This window comes from Pistacia vera, unplaced genomic scaffold (assembly GCF_008641045.1).
Source record: "Pistacia vera cultivar Batoury unplaced genomic scaffold, PisVer_v2 Contig100, whole genome shotgun sequence".
Classification (NCBI taxonomy): domain Eukaryota; kingdom Viridiplantae; phylum Streptophyta; class Magnoliopsida; order Sapindales; family Anacardiaceae; genus Pistacia; species Pistacia vera.
Window position 1 is genome coordinate 1682652 of NW_022195028.1, and position 8757 is coordinate 1691408.

General features: G+C 39.6%; 1 non-coding gene across 1 annotated transcript; it reads right to left on the bottom strand.

Annotated features, from left to right (window-relative positions):
* Window positions 1-5156: 5156 nt before the first annotated feature.
* Window positions 5157-5263, bottom strand: LOC116132263. Its single transcript, XR_004128390.1, has one exon. It is a non-coding gene; the product is annotated as a small nucleolar RNA R71 (small nucleolar RNA).
* Window positions 5264-8757: the final 3494 nt, after the last annotated feature.

The window sequence follows — 8757 nt, forward strand, 5'->3', positions numbered from 1 at the left end:
TCGATGATGCAATCATATTGAGACTATCCCATTTTCATTGAAGATAAAGCTAAGGGATGGTTACTGGCACTACCAACAGAACAATCCTACTGGACTGATTTAGCACAGAAGTTCCGACCAAATTCTTTTCCTCCCGCAAAGTCGGCAAAGTTGAGAAATGACATCACGCTATTCATTCCAAGAAGTCAAAATCATTGTGTGAGGCTTGGGAGAGATACAAAGATTCTTAGAAGTGTCCACATCATGGGTTGCCAGTTTGGATGCAAGTCCAACATTTTATAATGGATTAACGGTGAATGTGCAAACTATGGTGGATGCAGCCTTGGGAGAAGCATTACAGAAAAGACTCCGGAAGAAGCTCACGTTGCTTGAGGTTCTGGCAAGCACCTTATCAAAGACCTAATAAGAGGTGCAACCGAAGAAATCTATGGTGCTTCATGAAGTTGATGCATAACACGCCATTTCAGCCCACCTGACAACACTTCAGAAACATTGGAAGTATGCAATAAATTCCATTCAAGCTCCTAACTAACTTGTGATTTTTGTGTAGTGTAATCACGTGAGCCGTGATGTCAAGTAGGAGACACTTTTGCCTCACATCGTCGGCGCAGTTAACTACTTGGTTGGAAATCAAAGGCAACCGAACAATCTTACTCTACACATACAATTCGGGTTGGAGGAATCACTCAACTTGTCTTGGGGCAATCAAACCAATAGAATCACCAAAACAATCAATGGAATCAAAGGGCATTGCCAAACAACCAACAGGGTGAACAACCAACAAGGAGACCCAAGAGTGACAAATTGGAGAACATGTTTGGGAAGTTTATGCAAGAGACCACGGTTTTATGAATGAGACGAGAACTAATTTCAGAATTCAAGGGACATCCATTCGAAACTTGGAGGTATAGATGGGGCAGTTAGCTGAAAAGCTAAATAAGAGACCACAGGGTGCTCTACAAGCAACACAGTGACAAACCCACATGAGTCAAGCAATGCAATAATTTTGGGAGTGGGACAGTTTTTGGAAGAATTGGGGAAGCAGGAAAGAAGAAAAGTCACCAAAGAAGTGAAGAGTCCGATGAGGAAGTTGATGAACAGATCGTAATTGATGAGAAACCAAGCAGTTCTAAGGAAGAGGAACAAAAGAGGGAGAAAAGCCAAAGAAAAAGATGGAGAAATAGCCATTTCTCGTATATAGCACCAGAGTTGGCACATCACACTCCACCTGTGCTTTTCCTTAGAGACTGAAGAAAAGAATCGGATAAGCAGTTTTCCAAATTTATTGAAATATTAAAAAACTACATATTAACATCCTTTTGCAGATGCATTGCAACAGATGCCGAGCTACGCGAATTCTTAAGGAATTTATAAACAAAAGGAAGTTAGAAGATGAGGAAACAGTGATGCTCACAGAGGAGTGCAGCGCCATTCTCCAGAAGAAGCTACCCCCGAAGCTCAAGGATCCAGGAAGTTTTACTATTCCTTGCATTATAGGAGACATTACTTTTGATCGTGTTTTGTGTGATTTAGGTGCTAGTATTAATTTAATGCCTTTTTCTGTTTTCAGGAGATTGGGAATTGGTGAAGTGAAGCCAACGACCATGTCGTTGCAACTTGCAGATAGGTCCATAAAACATCCGACGGGGATAGTGGAAGATGTGTTGGTGAAAGTGGATAAGATAATTTTTCTGGTAGATTTTGTTGTTTTGGACATGGAAGAGGATAAGAAAATTCCTCTTATTTTGGGCCGACCATTTTTGGCCACGGGAAGAGCACTTATAGATGTGCAAAAAGGGAAGTTGCTATTGAGAGTTCAAGATGAAACAGTAACTTTCAATGTCTTTGAGGCTATGAAGTTTCCATCCGAATCGGATTCATGTTTTAGTGTTGATGTGGTGGAAAAAGTAGTAGCAGAATCTATTGAAGAGAACAACCCACAATTACCTTTAGAAGCTTGTATTGCCAAATCAAAAACAGTAGAGGTAGATGAGTCAGCAAGTAATGAATGTGCTAGATTGTTGGAAGCACTTCAACCGATTGATAAGAGCCAAGATCGAGAATTTGAGGAATTTGATTTTGAAAAATAGAAGGAAAAGGAAAAAAAATGAAGAACCTCCAAAACTTGAGTTGAAACCTTTACCTTCCCACCTCAAATATGTGTATCTTGGGGAATCAGAGACCTTCCCAGTAATTATTAGTTCAAGTTTGAGCAAATTGGAAGAAGAGCGGTTGATTAGGGTGTTGAGGGAACATAGACTAGCAATTGGATGGACTATTTCAGATATTAAAGGCATCTTGCCATCATTCTACATGCATAAGATACTCATGGAGGATGATATCAAGCCTAGGGTGCAACCACAGCGAAGATTGAATCCTTCGATGAAGGAAGTGGTGAGAAAGGAGGTGGTGAAACTCTTAGATGCGGGAATAATTTATCCTATTTCTGATAGTCCATGGGTTAGCCCGGTACAAGTGGTTCTGAAGAAGGGAGGTATCATGGTGATAAAGAATGAGAGTAATGAATTGATACCAACTAGGACGGTCACGGGCTGGAGAGTGTTCATTGATTACAGGAAATTGAATGAGGCGACAAGGAAGGATCATTTTCTACTTCCTTTCATTGATCAGATGTTGGAGACGTTGGCAGGGCATGCCTATTACTGTTTCTTGGATGGGTATTCAGGATATAATTAGATTGCCATCGCTCGTGAGGATCAAGAGAAGACGACCTTCACTTGTCCATATGGCACCTTTGCTTACCGAAGGATGCCCTTTGGGTTATGTAATGCACCAGCCACATTTTAGAGATGCATGATGTCGATCTTTGGAGATATGATGGAACGTTTTATAGAAGTCTTTATGGATGACTTCTCAGTTTTTGGTTCATCTTTTGACAACTGCTTATCCAATCTTTCTCTTGTTTTGCAGCGATGTAAGGAGACAAACTTGGTGCTCATTTGGGAGAAATGCCACTTCATGGTCCAGGAGGGAATAGTGCTTGGTCATAGAATTTAAAAAGACGGAATAGAAGTAGATCGAGCAAAGACAGAAGTGATTGAGAAGCTGCCACCACTATCAAATGTTAAAGCAGTTCGAAGTTTCTTGGGGCATGCGGGGTTTTACAGATGATTCATCAAGGAATTTTCTAAGATTTCTAAACCCCTTTGCAATTTGTTGATTAAAGATGTTGCTTTTGATTTTAATGATGAATGCATGCATGCCTTTCTAACTCTAAAAAAATTATTAGTATCTGCACCTATTATTGCAGTTCCAGATTGGCCATTTGAATTGATGTGCGATGCTAGTGATTTTGCTCTAGGAGTAGTGTTAGGACAAAGGAAAAACAAAGTGTTGCATGTAATTCAGTATGCTAGCAAAACACTCACTGATGCACAATTGAATTACACCACCACTGAAAAAGAATTGTTGGCTGTGGTTTTTGCTTTTGACAAATTTCGTTCATATCTGTTAGGTGCAAAGGTGATCGTCTATATGGACCATTCGACACTCAAGCACTTATTGGCAAAGCAAGAAGCGAAACCTCGGCTGATAAGATGGATCCTATTGCTTCAGGAGTTTGAGTTGGAAATTCGAGATAAGAAGGGGTCGAAAAATGTAGACTGAAGAAAAAGAATCATGGGGGGGGGGGGGGGGGGAGGGATGGGGGGGGGGGAGGATAATCATTTTCTCCAAAATTTATTGAAATAAAAAACTACATATTAACATTCCTTTTGCAGATGCATTGCAACAGATGCCGAGCTACGCGAAATTTCTTAAGGAATTTCTACACAACATTTTGATTGGCCTGTCGCTGCGGCGAGGAAACTTCTGTCGCCGCGGCGAAACTGTCCAGCAGCTTCCCCATGGCTTCAACACCTCTTCGCCGCGGCGAAGATTCTTCTTTGCCCCGGCGAAGACTGAAACACTAAACTTCTTCTATTTTCAACCAATTTCAGGGCAAGTATTCAACATAACACTCAATCGAAGGTCAACCAACCAATATTACCAAGAACCCAACTCAAATAAGAGCAAAAGAAGAAACAATAACTGCGTACCTCAAGTGGGGCGTTACAGTGCGGAAGTTTAATAGGGAAAAGTAGGAAAACATAGCCTGAGAAGGTATGTTTACAATTTAGAGAATTCGATTTACAATCAATGCATATGAATAGGGAAATAGCATAATTTGTAGGTTTAATCCATACAGTCCGAATGAAATCAAAACCCTACCCGTTGTTTTAAACTGATATTACCTTGTGTTTAATCTTGCTTTCATAATTTAGTTTTGAATATTTAGAAATCTGTTTTAGTTTTAAGTTTAATTTTCTCCCTTAAATCCAAATATCTCGATTGCTCCAACTTGAAAACAGTAGAAAACTTAGTGCTTAGCAACCAATCTTCATGGGAACGATACTCACTCATCACTTTATTACTTTTTGCAACCAGTACACTTGCTACATTTGCATGTTTATGAAATCACTCATCAAGTTTTTGGTGCCGTTGCCGGGGATTGAGTTTTGTGTTAACATTAAAATTTTCTTGTGTTAGCTAGATTGGAGTGTTATTTTTACTTAATTGTTATTTGTTTAATTTTCGTTATTTTTCTTCTTTGTTTGGTGTGATTTCACTCTTTCTACTTTTCTGTGTAGTTTATGCGAAGAGCAAGACGTCAGCCAGTGGTTCATGTTGATCCTGAGATTGAAAGAATTACTTGAAGACTGAACAGAGAAAGAAGAGAAAGAGAAGCTACAGTTGAACCAGAAGTAATAGTTGTAGAGATGGCAGAGAATAGAACACTGAGGGAATTCTCTGTTCCCACAGTTAAAGGTAGTGGGTCGAGCATTACGAGACCAGCGGTCCAAGCCAACACTTTTGAGATAAAGTCGACAATCATCCAGATGATCCAACAGTCGGTTCAGTTCAGGGGGGGATTTGAAGGAAGATCCAAATCTACACATTGCCAATTTTTTGGAGATTTATGATACGTTCAAGTCAAACGGAGTGTCAGATGATGCAATCAGATTGAGACTATTCCCATTTTCATTGAAGGATAAAGCTAAGGGATGGTTACTGGCACTACCAACAGGAACAATCACTACATGGACTGATTTAGCACAGAAGTTCCGACCAAATTCTTTCCTCCCGCAAAGTCGGCAAAGTTGAGAAATGACATCACGCTATTCATTCAAGAAGAGTCAAAATCATTGTGTGAGGCTTGGGAGAGATACAAAGAATTACTGAGAAGGTGTCCACATCATGGGTTGCCAGTTTGGATGCAAGTCCAAACATTTTATAATGGATTAACGGTGAATGTGCAAACTATGGTGGATGCAGCCTTGGGAGAAGCATTACAGAATAAGACTCCGGAAGAAGCTCACGAGTTGCTTGAGGTTCTGGCAAGCAACAATTATCAAAGACCTAATAAGAGGGTGCAACCGAAGAAATCTATGGGTCTTCATGAAGTTGATGCATATACAGCCATTTCAGCCCACCTGACAACACTTCAGAAACAGTTGGGAAGTATGCAGATAAATTCCATTCAAGCTCCTCAACTAACTTGTGATTTTTGTGTAGGTAATCACGTGAGCAGTGAATGTCAAGTAGGGAACACTTTTGCCTCAACATCGTCGGAGCAGGTTAACTACTTGGTTGGAAATCAAAGGCAACCGAACAATCTGTACTCTAACACATACAATTCGGGTTGGAGGAATCACTCAAACTTGTCTTGGGGCAATCAAAACCAATAGAATCACCAAAACAATCAATGGAATCAAAGGGCATTGCCAAACAACCAAACAGGGGTGAACAACCAACAAGGAGACCCAAGAGTGACAAAATTGGAGAACATGTTTGGGAAGTTTATGCAAGAGACCACGGGTTTTATGAATGAGACGAGAACTAATTTCAGAATTCAAGGGACATCCATTCGAAACTTGGAGGTATAGATGGGGCAGTTAGCTGAAAAGCTAAATAAGAGACCACAGGGTGCTCTACCAAGCAACACAGTGACAAACCCACATGAGCAAGCAAATGCAATAATTTTGAGGAGTGGGACAGTTTTGGAAGAATTGGGGCAAGCAAGGAAAGAAGAAAAGTCACCAAAAAGAAGTGAAGAGTCCGATGAGGAAGTTGATGAACAGATCGTAATTGATGAGAAACCAAGCAGTTCTAAGGAAGAGGAACAAAAGAGGGAAGAAAAGCAAAAGAAAAAGATGGAGAAATAGCCATTTCTCGATATAGCACCAGAGTTGGCACATCACACTCCACCTGTGCTTTTCCTTAGAGACTGAAGAAAAAGAATCAGGATAAGCAGTTTTCCAAATTTATTGAAATATTTAAAAAACTACATATTAACATTCCTTTTGCAGATGCATTGCAACAGATGCCGAGCTACGCGAAATTTCTTAAGGAAATTTTATCAAACAAAAGGAAGTTAGAAGATGAGGAAACAGTGATGCTCACAGAGGAGTGCAGCGCCATTCTCCAGAAGAAGCTACCCCCGAAGCTCAAGGATCCAGGAAGTTTTACTATTCCTTGCATTATAGGAGACATTACTTTTGATCGTGTTTTGTGTGATTTAGGTGCTAGTATTAATTTAATGCCTTTTTCTGTTTTCAGGAGATTGGGAATTGGTGAAGTGAAGCCAACGACCATGTCGTTGCAACTTGCAGATAGGTCCATAAAACATCCGACGGGGATAGTGGAAGATGTGTTGGTGAAAGTGGATAAGATAATTTTTCTGGTAGATTTTGTTGTTTTGGACATGGAAGAGGATAAGAAAATTCCTCTTATTTTGGGCCGACCATTTTTGGCCACGGGAAGAGCACTTATAGATGTGCAAAAAGGGAAGTTGCTATTGAGAGTTCAAGATGAAACAGTAACTTTCAATGTCTTTGAGGCTATGAAGTTTATCCGAATCGGATTCATGTTTTAGTGTTCATGTGGTGGATAAACTAGTAGCAGAATCTATTGAAGAGAACACCCCACAATTACCTCTAGAAGCTTGTATTGCCAAATAAAAAACAATAGAGGTAGATGAGTCGGCTAGTAATGAATGTGCTAGATTGTTGGAAGCACTTCAACCGATTGATGAGAGCCAAGATCGAGAATTTGAGGAATTTAATTTTGAAAAAGAGAAGGAAAAGGAAAAAAAATGAAGAACCTCCAAAACTTGAGTTGAAACCTTTACCTTCCCACCTCAAATATGTGTATCTTAGGGAATCAGAGACCTTTCCAGTAATTATTAGTTCAAGTTTGAGCAAATTGGAAGAAGAGCGGTTGATTAGGGTGTTAAGGGAACACAGACTAGCAATTGGATGGACTATTTCGGATATTAGAGGCATCTCGCCATCATTCTGCATGCATAAGATACTCATGGAGGATGATATCAAGCCTATGGTGCAACCACATCGAAGATTGAATTCGTCGATGAAGGAAGTGGTGAGAAAGGAGGTGGTGAAACTGCTAGATGCGGGGATAATTTATCCTATTTTCGATAGTCCATGGGTTAGCCCGGTCCAAGTGGTTCCGAAGAAGGGAGGTATCATGGTTATAAAGAATAAGAGTAATGAATTGATACCAACTAGGACGGTCACGGGCTAAAGAGTGTGCATTGATTACCAGAAATTGAATAAGGCGACAAGGAAGGATCATTTTTTACTTCCTTTTATTGATCAAATGTTGGAGAGGTTGGTAGGGCATGCCTATTACTGTTTCCTGGATGGGTATTCAGGATATAATCAGATTGCCACCGCTCCTGAGGATCAAGAGAAGACAACCTTCACTTGTCCATATGGCACCTTTGCTTACCGAAGGATGCCCTTTGGGTTAAGCAATGCACCAGCCACATTTCAGAGATGCATGATGTCAATCTTTGGAGATATGGTGGAACGGTTTATAGAAGTCTTCATGGATGACTTCTCAGTTTTTGGTTCATAGTTTGATAAGTGCTTAGCTAATCTTTCTCTTATTTTGCGACGATGTAAGGAGACAAACTTGGTGCTCAATTGGGAGAAGTGCCACTTCATGGTCCAGGAGATAGTGCTTGGTCATAGAATTTCAAAAGACAGAATAGAAGTAGATCGAGCAAAGACAGAAGTGATTGAGAAGCTGCCACCACTATCAAATGTTAAAGCAGTTCGAAGTTTCTTGGGGCATGCGGAGTTTTACAGAAGATTCATCAAGGACTTTTCTAAGATTTGTAAACCCCTTTTGATGCGTGTTTACTACAACATGCATAAATAGCAAGTGCATTAGTCGCATAAGTAATAAAGTGATGAGTGAGTATCGTTCCCACGAGGATTGGTTGCTAAGCACTAAGTTTTCTACTGTTTTCAAGTTGGAGCAATCGAGCTGTTTGGATTAATGGGAGAAAATTAAACTTAAAACTAAAATAGAATTTCTAAATATTCAAAACTAAATTATGAAAGCAAGATAAAAAATAAGGTAATATCAGTTTAAAATAATGGGTAGGGTTTTGATTTCATTTGGACTCTATGGATTAACCCTACAAATTATGCTATGTCCATATTCATATGCATTGATTGTAAATCGAATTCTCTAAATTGTAAACATACTTTCTCAGGTTATGTTTTCCTACTCTTCCCTATTAAACTTCTGCACCCAACAAATTGAAGATTAATAGTTCTAAGCTCATTAAGCACCTAGAATCCTAGATTGATTTCAATGATTCTTAAATCTATCTCTAGCATTTAATACTACAACGGTGATTACCCAAGAAGCTTAACATGAATTATT